Below are 14,576 nucleotides of genomic sequence, written 5' to 3' on the forward strand. Positions count from 1 at the left end.
GCTGGTGATCTGTTTCACCCTTGATAGTACACATGTTTTGATGCTGTTCTCTCAAAACATCCCACCCTCACCTTCTCCCACAGAGTCCAAAAGTCTGTTCTGTACATCTGTGTCTCTTTTTCTGTTTTGCATATAGGATTATCGTTACCATCTTTTTAAATTCCATGTATATGCATTAGTACACTGTATTGGTCTTTATCTTTCTGGCTTACTTCACTCTGTATAATGGGCCACAGTTTCATCCATCTCATTAGAACTGATTCAAATGAATTCTTTTTAATGGCTGAGTAATATTCCATGGTGTATATGTACCATAGCTTCCTTATCCATTTGTCTGCTGATGGACATCTAGGTTGCTTCCATGTCCTGGCTATTATAAACAGTGCTGTGATGAACATAGGGGTGCACATGTCTCTTTCAGATCTGGTTTCCTCAGTGTGTATGCCCAGAAGTGGGATTGCTGGGTCATATGGCAGTTCTATTTCCAGTTCTTTAAGGAGTCTCCACACTGTTCTCCATAGTGGCTGTACTAGTTTGCATTCCCACCAACAGTGTAAGAGGGTTCCCTTTTCTCCACACCCTCTCCAGCATTTATTGCTTGTAGACTTTTGAATAGCAGCCATCCTGACTGGCATGTAATGGTACCTCATTGTGGTTTCGATTTGCATTTCTCAGATAATGAGTGATGTTGAGCATCTTTTCATGTGTTTGTTAGCCATCTGTATGTCTTCTTTGGAGAAATGTCTGTTTAATTATTTGGCCCATTTTTTGATTGGGTCATTTATTTTTCTAGAATTGAGCAGCAGGAGTTGCTTGTATATTTTTGAGATTAATCCTTCGTCTGTTGCTTTGTTTGCTATTATTTTCTCCCATTCTCAGGGCTGTCTTTTCACCTTGCTTATAGTTTCCTTTGTTGTGCAAAAGCTTTTAAGTTTAATTAGGTGCCATTTGTTTATTTTTGCTTTTATTTCCAGTACTCTGGGAGGTGGGTCATAGAGGATCCTGATGTGATTTATGTTGGAGAGTGTTTTGCCTATGTTTTCCTCTAGGAGTTTTATAGTTTCTGGTCTTACATTTAGATCTTTAGTCCATTTTGAGGTTTTTTTTGTGTATGGTGTTAGAAAGTGTTCTAGTTTCATTCTTTTACAAGTGGTTGACCAGTTTTCCCTGCACCACTTGTTAAAGAGGTTGTCTTTTTTCCATTGTATATCCTTGCCTCCTTTGTCGAAGATAAGGTGTCCATAGGTGGGTGGATTTATCTCTGGGCTTTCTATTCTGTTCCATTAATCTATATTTCCGTCTTTGTGCCAGTACCATACTGTCTTGATGACTGTGGCTTTGTAATATAGTCTGAAGTCAGGCAGGTTGATTCCTCCAGTTCCGTTCTTCTTTCTCAAGATTACTTTGGCTATTCGAGGTTTTTTGTATTTCCATACAAATTGTGAAATTATTTGTTCTAGTTCTGTGAAAAATACCGTTGGTAGCTTGATAGGGATTGCATTGAATCTATAGATTGCTTTGGGTAGAATAGCCATTTTGACAATATTGATTCTTCCAATCCATGAGCATGCTATGTTTCTCCATCTGTTTGTGTCCTCTTTGATTTCTTTCATCAGTGTTTTATAGTTTTCTATGTATAGGTCTTTTGTTTCTTTAGGTAGATATACTCTGAAGTATTTTATTCTTTTTGTTGCAGTGGTGAATGGTATTGTTTCCTTAATTTCTCTTTCTGTTTTCTCATTGTTAGTGTACAGGAATGCAAGGGATTTCTGTTTGTTAATTTTATATCCTGCAACTTTACTATATTCATTGACTAGCTCTAGTAATTTTCTGGTAGAGTCTTTAGGGTTTTCTATGTAGAGGATCATGTCATCTGCAAACAGTGAAAGTTTTACTTCTTCTTTTCCTATCTGGATTCCTTTTACTTCTTTTTCTGCTCTGATTGCTGTGGCCAAAACTTCCAAAACTATGTTGAATAGTAGTGGTGAGAGTGGGCACCCTTGTCTTGTTCCTGATTTTAGGGGAATTGCTTTCAATTTTTCACCATTGAGGGTAATGGTTGCTGTGGGTTTGTCATATATAGCTTTTATTATGTTGAGGTATATTCCTTCTATCCCTGCTTTCTGGAGAGTTTTAATCATAAATGGATGTTGAATTTTGTCAAAGGCTTTTCCTGCATCTATTGAGATAATCATATGGTTTTTATCTTTTAATTTGTTAATGTGGTGTATTACATTGATTGATTTGCAGATATTAAAGAATCCTTGCATTCCTGGGATAAAGCCCACTTGGTCATGATGTATGATTTTTTTAATATGTTGTTGGATTCTGTTTGCTAGAATTTTGTTAAGGATTTTTGCATCTATGTTCATCAGTGATATTGGCCTGTAGTTTTCTTTTTTTGTGGCATCTTTGTCTGGTTTTGGAATTAGGGTGATGGTGGCCTCATAGAATGAGTTTGGAAGTTTACCTTCCTCTGCAATCTTCTGGAATAGTTTGAGTAAGATAGGTGTTAGCTCTTCTCTAAATTTTTGGTAGAATTCAGCTGTGAAGCCATCTGGTCCTGGGCTTTTGTTTGCTGGAAGATTTCTGATTACAGTTTTGATTTCCTTGTTTGTGATAGGCCTGTTAAGATCTTCTATTTCTTTCTGGTTCAGTTTTGGAAAGTTATACTTTTCTAAGAACTTTTCCATTTCTTCCAAGTTGTCCATTTTATTGGCATAGGGCTGCTGGTAGTAGTCTCTTATGATCCTTTGTATTTCAGAGTTGTCTGTTGTGATCTCTCCATTTTCATTTTTAATTTTGTTAATTTGGTTCTTCTCCCTTTGTTTCTTAATGAATCTTGCTAACAGTTTGTCAATTTTGTTTATTTTTTCAAAAATCCAGCTTTTAGCTTTGTTGATTTTTGCTATGGTCTCTTTAATTTCTTTTGCGTTTATTTCTGCCCTAATTTTTAAGAGTTCTTTCCTTATACTAACCCTGGGGTTCTTCATTTCTTCCTTCTCTAGTTGCTTTAGGTGTAGAGTTAGGTTATTTATTTGACTTTTTTCTTGTTTCTTGAGGTAAGCCTGTAATGCTATGAACCTTCCCCTTATCACTGCTTTTACAGTGTCCCATAGGTTTTGGGTTGTTTTGTTTTCATTTTCATTCATTTCTATGCATATTTTGATTTCTTTTTTTATTTCTTCTATGATTTATTGGTTATTCAGAAGCATGTTATTTAGCTTCCATATGTTTGAATTTTTAATAGTTTTTTTTTCCTGTAATTGAGATCTAATCTTACTGCACTGTGGTCAGAAAAGATGATTGGAATGATTTCAATTTTTTTGAATTTCCCAAGGCTAGATTTATGGCCCAGGATGTGATCTATTCTGGAGAAGGTGCACTTGAGAAAAAGGTGAAATTGATTGTTTTGGGGTGAAATGACCTATAGATATCAATTAGGTCTAGCAGTCCATTGTGTTGTTTAAAGTTTGTGCTTCCTTGTTAATTTTCTGTTTAGTTGATCTAGCCATAGTTGTGAGTGGGGTATTAAAGTCTCCCACTGTTATTGTGTTACTGTTAATTTCCCCTTTCATACTTGTTAGCATTTGCTGTACATATTGTGGTGCTCCTATGTTGGGTGCATATATATTTATAATTGTTATATCTTCTTCTTAGATTGATCCTTTAATCATTACATAGTGTCCTTCTTTGTCTCTTTTCACAGCCTTTGTTTTAAAGTCTATTTTATCTGATATGAGTATTGCAACTCCCACTTTCTTTTGGTCTTGGCTTGGAGAATTTTGAGCATTACTTTACAGGCGCGTGAGATGAGTGCAATTGTACAGTAGTTTGAACATTCTTTGGCATTGCCTTTCTTTGGGATTGGAATGAAAACTGACCTTTTCCAGTCCTGTGGCCACTGCTGAGTTTTCCAAATTTGCTGGCATATTGAGTGCAGCACGTTCACTGCAACATCTTTTAGGATTTGAAATAGCTCAACTGGAATTCCATCACCTCCACTAGCTTTGTTCATAGTGATGCTTTCTAAGGCCCACTTAACTTCACATTCCAGGATGTCTGGCTCTAGGTGAGCCATCATCACATCATCATGATTATCTGGGTCGTGAAGTTCTTTTTTGTACAGTTCTTCTGTGTATTCTTGCCACCTCTTCTTAATATCTTCTGCTTCTGTTAGGTCCCTACCATTTCTGTCCTTTATTGAGCCCTTCTTTGCCTGAAATGTTCCCTTTGTATCTCTAATTTTCTTGAGATCTCTAGTCTTTCCCATTCTATTGTTTTCCTCTAGTTCTTTGCATTGATCACTGAGGAAGGCTTTCTTATCTCTCCTTGCTATTCTTTGGAACTCTGCATTCAAATGGGAATATCTGTCCTTTTCTTCTTTGCTTTTCACTACTCTTCTTTTCACAGCTATTTGTAAGGCCTCCTCAGACAGCCATTTTGCTTTTTTGCCTTTCCTTTTCCTGGGGATGGTCTTGATCCCTGCCTCATGTACAGTGTTATGAACCTCTGTCCATAGTTCATCAGGCACTCTATCAGATATAGTCCCTTAAATCTATTTCTCACTTTAAATGTATAATCATAAGGGATTTGATTTAGGTAGTACCTGAATGTGTAGTGGTTTTCCCCACTTTCTTCAATTTAAGTCTGAATTTGGCAATAAGGAGTTGATCTGAGCCACAGTCAGCTCCCGGTCTTGTTTTTGCTGACTGTATAGAGGTTCTCCATCTTTGGCTACAAAGAATATAATCAATCTGATTTTGGTGTTGGCCATCTGGTGATGTCCATGTGTAGAGTCTTCTCTTGTGCTGTTGGAAGAGGGTGTTTGCTATGACCAGTGCATTCTCTTGGCAAAACTATTAGCCTTTGCCCTGCTTCATTGTGTACTCCAAGGCCAAATTTGCCTGTTACTCCAGATGTTTCTTGACTTCCTAGTTTTGCATTCCAGTCCCCTATAACGAAAAGGACATCTTTTTTGGGTGTTAGTTCTAAAAGGTCTTGTATGTCTTCATAGAACCGTTCAACTTCAGGTTCTTCAACATTACTGGTCAGAGCATAGACTTGGATTACCATGATATTGAATGGTTTGCCTTGGAAATGAACAGAGATCATTCTGTCATTTCAGAGATTGCATCCAAGTACTGCATTTCAGACTCTCTTGTTGACTATGATGGCTGCTCCATTTCTTCTAAGGGATTCCTGCCCACAGTAGTCGTTATAATGGTCATTTGAGTTAAATTCACCTATTCCAGTCTATTTTAGTTTGCTGATTCCTAGAATGTTGATGTTCACTCTTGCCATCTTCTGTTTGACCACTTACAGTTTGCTTTGATTCATGGAACTAACATCCCAGGTTCCTATGCAGTATTGCTCTTTATAGCATCGGACCTTGCTTCTATCACCAGTCACTTCCACAACTGGGTGTTGTTTTTGCTTTGGCTCCATCCCTTTATTCTTTCTGGAGTTATTTCTCCACTGATCTCCAGTATCACATTGGGCACCTACCGACCTGGGGAGTTCACCTTTCAGTGTCCTATCTTTTTGCCTTTTCATATTGTTCATGGAGTACTCAAGGCAAGAATACTGAAGTGGTTTGCCATTCAGAAGAGAGTGAAAAAGTTGGCTTAAATCTCAACATTCAGAAAATTAAGATCATGGCATCTGGTCCTGTCATTTTATGGCAAATAGATGGGGAAACAGTAGAAACAGTAGCTGACTTTATTTTTTTGGGGGGGGGGGGGCTCTAAAATCATTGCAGATGGTGATTGCAGCCATGAAATTAAAAGACGCTTACTCCTTGAAAGGAAAATTATGACCAATCTAGACAGCATATTAAAAAGCAGAGACATTACTTGGTCAACAAAGGTCCATCTAGTAAAGGCTGTGATTTTTCCAGTAGTCATGTATGGATGTGAGAGTTGGACTATAAAGAAAGCTAAGTGCCAAAGAATTGATGCTTTTGAACTTTGGTGTTGGAGAAGACTCTTGAGAGTCCCTTGGACTGCAAGGAGATCCAACCAGTCCATCCTAAAGGCAATCAGTCCTGGGTGTTCATTGGAAGGACTGATGTTGAAACTGAAACTCCAATACTTTGGCCATCTGATGCGAAGAGCTGACTCATTTGAAAAGATCCTGATTCTGGGAAATATTGAGGGCAGGAGGAGAAGGGGATGACAGAGGATGAGATAGTTGGATGACATCACCGACTCAACGGACATGAATTTGTGTAAACTCTGGGATTTGGTGATGGACAGGGAGGCCTGGCATGTTGCGGTTCATGGTGTTGCAATGAGTCAGACATGACTGAGTGACTGATTGAACTGAATTGAACTGAACTAATGTAAGGGTCATGGCTAGTATGTGCTTCATTCTTCATACCAATTGCTGCTGAGAGACAATGATATCAGCTTCAGTGGACATTTGCAGACTCTTTTATGAAACAGAATGTAGTCAGAGATTATAATTTTTTTTTTATCAAGCTAAACAGAGTCCTACTCACAAAAGCTCAGACAGATACTGTGGCCATTCAGGTGCATGGGACTTGGGGACTTGCAATCCTTTCTTAACTATATTATCTTCTTTGGGATGCACTCTATCTTCAGAAATGTTCCTGCTTTACCTGTTGCTGCCCACTTCCTTGTCTTGGTCTTGAGTTTGGCTCATTTTGGAGCAAGACTAGTGTCAGCTGTCAGCTTAACTAATGTAGTATTTCCTAGCACACACTTGCATTGACCTGAAGTTGTCTGGTCTCTGCTGTGAATATGCACCTCTTCCGTGGAAAAGAGTGACATAATGATTAGACTTTCTTCTTTTTATTTCCCTCAACCTTTATATTTAGCTGGATAGATACAGGTATATAAGAATAAAAACATAGACATACATATGTCTGAAAGAATAAAACAAAAACTGACAATGGTGATTGGCTGTGGGGAAAAAGCTTGAAAAGTATTCTTTTTATGCCCACTAAGTGGATTGTGGAATTGATAAAGTACATTTCCAATACCATGGATGCTGTATTTGCAATGAAGAAAGAAGGAGAAATGAACTACTTTGGATTATTTAAACTATACTGTCTGAGGAAAATTTAAAAAAAATAGAATCTCTGATAAGTTAGAGGAAAGTTAGATGATTTTGTAAGTGACATTGAGACTTCTGGCTGACCCTCTAAAGACAGTTATATTCCTAACTCCTTTTACCAAAACAGTTTTGTAGGAGACAGACTTTAGAGTGTTTTCAGGATCTCTAGCTCCTGGTATTCTCACCTTTGTGTAATCCCTTTGAGTATGAGAAGGATCAGTGACTTTCTTCTAAATATTGGAATGTGACAAAGGTGATAGGTTTATGTGATCACATCTGTGATTACATAATAATGTAGTGCCCATCATGCTAGAGTCTCTCTCTCTGATGAAGCAGGATGCCATGAATCACATAGTATCAAGAAATGAATTTGAACAGCAATCTGAAAGAGTTTGGCAGTAGATCCTTCCCCAGTTGAGCTTCTGATGAGAACATAGTTCTGGCCAAGACCGTGAGCATAGGCTGTGAAACTCTAAGTAGAGGATCCAGTTAATCAATGCCAAATTCCTGATCCATGGAAACTGCGACATAGTGTGTATTGTCTTAAGCTGATAAGGCTATGGTAATTTGTGATGCAGCAATGAAAAGCTAACATAGTTCTATATGCATTAATGGATTAATTGTAAAAAAAAAAACTATACAAATCACTAAAAGAAAATACAGCAGCATGCTCTTTATAATCTTGACATACAAAAGATATTTCTAAAGAAGGAATGAATACCAAAAACCACACCAAAAAGACTGGCAAATTTGACTACATTGAAAGTGTAAAATTGCACATGAAAAAACCACTATACTATAACTAATTTCCTTAATTTTTCTATGTCTGTAAATAAAGAAACAAAACCAACAACCAAAAGAAAAATGAGCTGAGAATGTTAACAAGTTTAAAGAAAAAAAATGTCTTTATCATTCAACAAAATGCTCAACATTATTCACAATTAAAGAAACAGAAATTTTCAAAAATGAAATTTCATTTTTTACTTAACAGATTTGCTAATATATGAAGCTTGTTAATACTGGGGAAATAAGTACTCATATTATTATTTGGAATATAAATTGGTGCAGCCTTTTTGGCAATAGAAATAAAAATTTATAGCATAACTGCACTTGCCAGTGTTCCTGTGTGAAGTTATTCAATAGTCATGCCCACACATTTTACAGTGACTCCTGAATAGCAAAAATTAGAAATAAGCAAAATATTCATCGGTAGAAGACCTGTTAAGAACAATCAGGGGTAGCTTACTGTGGAAAAAAGTTTGTTTTTCTGTCTAGAAGTCATGATAAGGAATGATTTAAAGCTGTCCTTGAGGGCAGGGACCATATTTCATTCATCTCTGCTTCCTTTGAGCCTAGGGCAGTGCTTGATGGTTAGTACATAACGGAGAGGAGCAAATAATATTTGATGAGCAAATGTATGAATGCATACAGGTGCATGTATACAGCTAGGTAGTGTCTGGGGTTAAACATTAAATGTGAGTGCATTTTAAAAAGTGTTTAAATGTGTAAAAGATGAAAGCCAGAGTTATCCATAGACTCTGAAGCATTATGTGATGCTTTTGAATCCTGATCTTTTGTATGCTGAGACCATGTCTGGAACCACCAGGGAAGCTAAGTGATCTCTATGAAGGCTTTCCTAGAGTGGGTTTGGGAACTACAGGGAGGAGGAATTTAGTTATAAAAATGAGAGGAGAAAGAACAGGTAGGGTGTAACCTGACCCTCCTTTTTGTGCGTCCTTAGTAACACCCTGCCCCAAAGGTCACTCTCCAGCCATCTCTAGTCTCCCTGTCCCTTTAATTCTGCTTATAGTCCAGCACATGATTAATAGTCCTCCCACCACCCTCTCCCTACCGCCTTTAAATGCAGCCACACTACCACTCACCTAAACCTGACAGAAAAAATATACAGTTCTGTCACAATCTTGTGGCAAGCTAGATCTCCCAGCATTAAATCACCATTAAGGGCCTCCGTGAATTTGATAGCAGCTTTAGGGTTTTTTTTTCCCCACCTTTTTCTTTCATTTAGAACTCAGCTAAAGCTTTCCTGTTACGGGAGGCGGATGCTATAAAGACAAACAGTTCACTATCCTGGCCTCCACAGGTGCACTCAATCCATAATTGTTCCTTGAGAGGAGAAGTGCAGAGGACCTCCTAGCAAAGCCCTTTCAAGCAGAGTAGCCTCTGTCTGTTAAGCTGTTGGCAGGGTGGAGATGTGATGTCTGCATCTGCTATCTACACAGTCATTTGTGAAATGCTTTACATAGGTATCCCTTCGGATCCTACCAGGAATCCTGCTAACAGAGGTATTTATTATGTTCATTTTAAAGATAAGGAAACCAACATCCAAAGACCTGAAGTAGTTAATAAAACCCCAGGACTGAACACAGGACCTCTGACTTAAGAGACCGGAGATTTTGAGAAACTTCAGATATTTCCCAAATAATTTGTTCTTTCCAAAGCCTTCCCTGGGCATGTCAGAATCTGAAAGTAGACATCCTAAGTTCACATCTTGGCTCTACCAGTTACTATTTGGGTGACTTTGGAAAGTTACTAACTGACTTATCTCACAATTATGTAATGCCACAATAATGTTGCTAAACAGACAGCTATGGTTCTTCAGTGGCATGCAATAAAAAGGATACTGAACATTTATTTTTGCTCAAGAATCCAGAAATTGGCTGATCAGGGCTGGGCTCACTTAGATAATCTCTGTTTAGCTGGTGGATCTGCTGGGTGTTGGCTACTTGGCTAGCATGAGTCAAATTTGCTCCATGTGTTTCCCATGTTCCAACCAGCTTGTCCAGGCTACTGCACATGAGAAAGGTTTTAAGAGAAAGACAATTGAAGCAGGCAAGCTCTCATTAAGCATAAGTTCAGAACTGGAGCGCCATCACTTCTACATAGCTATTTGGACCAAAACAAGTCACAAGACTAGCCTAGACCCAAGGGATGGTAAAGTAGACTCTACCCTTTGAGAAGACCCACAAAATCACTGGACACAGGATATGCATAGAGGCAGACCATTAAATGGCACCATTAGTGTAACTAAATCCAGCTTGAACATCGGAAAGTTCATAGTTCATGTACTGTTGAAGCCTGGCTTGGAGACTTTTGAGCATTACTTGACTAGCATGTGAGATGAGTGCAATTGTGCAGTAGTTTGAACGTTCTTTGGCATTGTCTTTCTTTGGGATTGGAATGAAAACTGACCTTTTCCAGTCCTGTGACCACTGCTGAGTTTTCCAGATTTTCTGGCATATTGAGCAAATATGGCAACATCATCTTTTAGGATTTGAAATAGCTCAACTGGAATTCCATCACCTCCACTAGCTTTGTTCATAGCAATGCTTCCTAAGGCCCACTTGACTTCACATTCCAGGATATCTGACTCTAGGTGAGTGGTCATACCATCATGGTTATCTGGGTCATGAGGATCTTTTCTGTATAGTTCTTCTGTGTATTCTTTCTTTATTGACTATGCCAAAGTCTTTGTGTAGATCACAACAAACTGTGGAAAATTCTTAAAGAGATGGGAATATCAGGCCACCTGACCTGCCTCCTGAGAAATCTGTGTGCAGGTCAAGAAGCAACAGTTAGAACTGGACATGGAACAACAGACTGGTTCCAAATTGGGAAAGGAGTATGTCAAGGCTGTATATTGTCACCCTGCTTATTTAACTTCTATGCAGAGTACATCATGTGAAGCGCTGGGCAGGATGAAGCACAAGATGGAATCAAGATTGCCAGGAGAAATATAAATAACCTCAGACATGCAGATGACACCACCCTTATGGCAGAAAGCAAAGAAGAACTAAAGAGCCTCTTGATGAAAGTGAAAGAGGAGAGTGAAAAAGCTGGCTTAAAACTTAACATTCAGAAAACTAAAATCATAGCATCCAGCCCCATCACTTCATGGCAAATAGATGGGGAAACAGTGGAAACAGTAAGAGGCTTTATGTTTTTGTGCTCCAAAATCACTGCAGATGGAGACTGCCACCTTGAAATTAAAAGATGCTTGCTCCTTGGAAGAAAAGCTATGGCCAACCTAGACTCATATTAAAAAGCAGAGACATTACTTTGCCCACAAAGGTCCATTTAGTCAAAGCTATGGTTTTTCCAGTAGTCATGTATGGATGTGAGAGTTGGACTATAAAGAAAGCTGAGTGCCAAAGAACTGATGCTTTTGAACTGTGGTGTTGGAGAAGACTCTTGAGAGTCCCTTGGACTTCAAGGAGATCCAACCAGTCAATACTAAAGGAGGTCAGTCCTAAAGATTCATTGGAAGGATGGATGCTGAAGCTGAAACTCCAATGCTTTGGCCACCTGATGCGAAGAACTGACTCATTGAAAAAGACCCTGATTCTGGGAAATATTGAAGGCAGAAGGAGAAGGGGATGACAGAGCATGAGATGATTGGATGCCATCACTGATGCAAAGGACATGAGTTTGAGTAAGCTCCGGGAATTGGTGATGGACAGGGAAGCCTGGCGTGCTGCAGTCCATGGGGTCACAAAGAGTTGGACATGACTGAGCAACTGAACTGTTTGACTGAGTATAACTATCTCCTAAAATCCCTGAGCACTTTCATTTTTGCATTTTAGGAGGTTAAAATAGCATCCATTGCATATGCACACTATAAAGATAATATGAAGCAACGTGTGAGGAGTACCCTACTGTGTGTTAGGCTGAGGGGCAGGGAGTTAGGATGCTCCTGATCCTAATAACTTTGTGAAGAGTTGCCATACCAGGCCTGGACTGGCCACCTCCAGATGTCTTCCACTTGAGAAATAAACCCTCGGGTGTTTAAATCATTATCATTTTTTTTTTTTTTCCACAGGGAGCCAAATCCAATCCTGATTTGTTTCTCCCCCACTATACAGGCATAACAGCGCATGTTATTTGATGAACACGTTAGAGAGGAGACGTGAATCTTTGAGTACGAGGTTGGAGAGGAGCAACCCTAGCAGTTTGTGACCTGTACATTTCCAAGTTGGTGTCATGTGATCACGTGAGTAACTGAATCTGGGCCAGAGGCCTCTTGTCTATTGGTTGAGCAGACCACTGGCCATGAAATGGCCTGGCCTGAGAGCTCTGTCCTGTGTGGGGGTTCGGTATTGGGTGATGACTAAATACTCGATCAGTCCCTCTTGCACATGTTTTGGATTTGAGACACACAGACGACAGTTGAATGAAGCTAAGAGAGCAGCAGAGGCTGAGAAGCTGCCTTGTGTGAATGTCAGTCACTGGAATATCTGACTCCCTCACCTCGAGTGGTATTACATTTTTGAGCAGAAAGTTCAGTTCTCTGTGCGTCCTTGTTGCACTGGTCCTGAGACTTTTCCTTTCTTCTTTGTGGGACCTTCTGTCATGATGCAAAACTAACACCTAAGTGACCCAGCATGTGCTTCTCTTATCTGCATTCTATATGGTATCTACAGATGGTTTTTCAAATGATGCTTGCTTTTCTCTGTCAATTAATGGTGTATCATGACCACCTTCACAGGCTGGTAAATATTCTTTTGCAACAGCATACAATCCAAAGTAGAGTACAAGTGCTCCTCACTCTCTAAAAGTAGAGCATTCCTGTGACCATCCCATAAGACAAAATAGTGTAAAGTGAAAAAGAAAGTACTCTAGGACACATCTTGCTAATGGATGCACAAAATTAATATAAAGCACAGATGGTCACACAGTTTAAAGCTATGGTGGCTTGAGGCTGAGGTTCTGAGTGTGGCTCCCAGGGAAGGATTTTGTGGGCACTGTTCTCACTTCTTCGGGTATGAGTTACCTCTATAATGGCTCACTGCAAAGCAGCGCTGAATGCTGTTTTCACGTTGTGTCTTTTTTCATAAAAGTGGACATAATCTTTGGATTTCTTTCAGTGAGCAAAAACAGGTAATGTTGGTTTTTCTAAAAAGAGAAGTGATGTAAAGCAAACTTTTGAAAAGCAGGGGAAACCTGGATTCTATTGTATGACTATATTTATTTAATTGCTCCCCTAGTGTTGGATAATTAGGTCATGAACTATCTTCTTGTTTCTGTGATTGTTTTGCTTTCATATACAGCATCAAATTCAACATTTTTGAAATGAAATGTTTGTATACAACTATGATATTTTTATAGATAGAAGTTTTATAGGAAGATACTTTTTATTTATTTTTGATTGAATGATAATTGCTTTATAGTACTATGTTGGTTTCTACCAAAGATCAACATGAATCAGAGATAGGTTTACCCATGTCCCCTCCTACTTGAACATCCCTCCCACCTTCCTCTCCATCCCTCCCTCTAGGTTGTTACCAAGCCCTGGTTTGAGTTTCCTGAGTAATACAGTGAATTCCCATTGGCTATCTATTTTACATATGGTAATGTATGTTTCCGTGTTGATAGGAGGATATTTGATAAGCAGAGAAACGTTCTAGTCCAAGGATTTGGCATGAAATAAGCACAGATTTTCTAACTAGAAAAACACAAGACATCTTATCAAATAGTCAAATTTTGCTACTGTTGGCTACATGGAAGGAGATAGTGGTTGAATTATTGATAGATTTGAAAGCTAAGTTAAGGCATGGCCATTATTGAGGGCTTTTTTTGTTAATATGTGGATAACCTGGAGTATCTTAAGGTGAATCTCCTTTTCCCTTACAAAATTAGTGTGTTACAGAGAGGGTCAGCAGAGGTTAATCTAGGCCATTTCATATGAGTTTAATCTATAGTAAAAGGAAAAAATATATATCCTTTTATATTGTAGTGTGCTTTGTTAAAACAAACAAAAAACACTATGCGTTTAAGGGTATTTTATCAGTGTAGATTTAGTCTTACAACAAATAATGTGCTAAGTAGAGATAAGTCTGTATTGGATTAATACCACCACTTTCTGTTTGTGTCCACCTTTTGAACAACTGAAAAAAAAGTGGTGTTTCACTGGATTCTGAAAATAACATAGCTCAAGTGGAAGATAACCTTCCCATTTTACAGAAGAAGGAACTTGGGCTAGAAATAGAATGTCATTCATGAACTAGAATGTTGGAGCTGTTATGCCAGAATCTGATTTTTCAAGGTCACCTGACTTCACCCTGCATTTTCTTGTGGTGACAGTGAGACTTGGTTATAAAGCATCATCATACAGCTCTTATATGAAGGAAGTAGGCCTACACCCACTTCTGATTTCACATCCCCCCCATTTCCCCCTCACTCTGAGTCAGCCAGTTAGCCAGAAGCCAAGTCTGGATGATAAGCTAGGTAGACTGATTCCAGGCTCAGTTTCCCCCAATAAATGAATGGAAATCCTCTTGTTCTACTTTTCTTCCTCAAATTATTAAACCTTAATATGCACAAGAATCATATGGGTTTTCTTAAACGTGACTATTTCCTAGGCCCCATCCCAGGCACTTCTCCATTTCAGCAGGCCTGGGGTTAGACTCAGGTATGCAGATTTTTAACACTCTTCAGATGTTGATGAGGAAAAGGGGTGCACAGAACAGACTTTAAGAAAT

At 38.7% G+C, this 14,576-nt stretch overlaps 1 long non-coding RNA gene across 1 annotated transcript in view; it reads left to right on the plus strand.

Moving 5' to 3' along the window:
- The window catches only part of LOC139034448 (uncharacterized), a 343,034-nt gene that overhangs the window by 34,781 nt on the left and 293,677 nt on the right, over nt 1–14,576 (plus strand). The window contains exon 2 of the long non-coding RNA XR_011486954.1: nt 11,961–12,088. This is a non-coding gene — a long non-coding RNA (uncharacterized lncRNA). The remainder of the gene's footprint in view (nt 1–11,960; nt 12,089–14,576) is intronic.

Source organism: Odocoileus virginianus, chromosome 3, assembly GCF_023699985.2.
Source record: "Odocoileus virginianus isolate 20LAN1187 ecotype Illinois chromosome 3, Ovbor_1.2, whole genome shotgun sequence".
NCBI classification, from domain to species: Eukaryota; Metazoa; Chordata; class Mammalia; order Artiodactyla; family Cervidae; genus Odocoileus; species Odocoileus virginianus.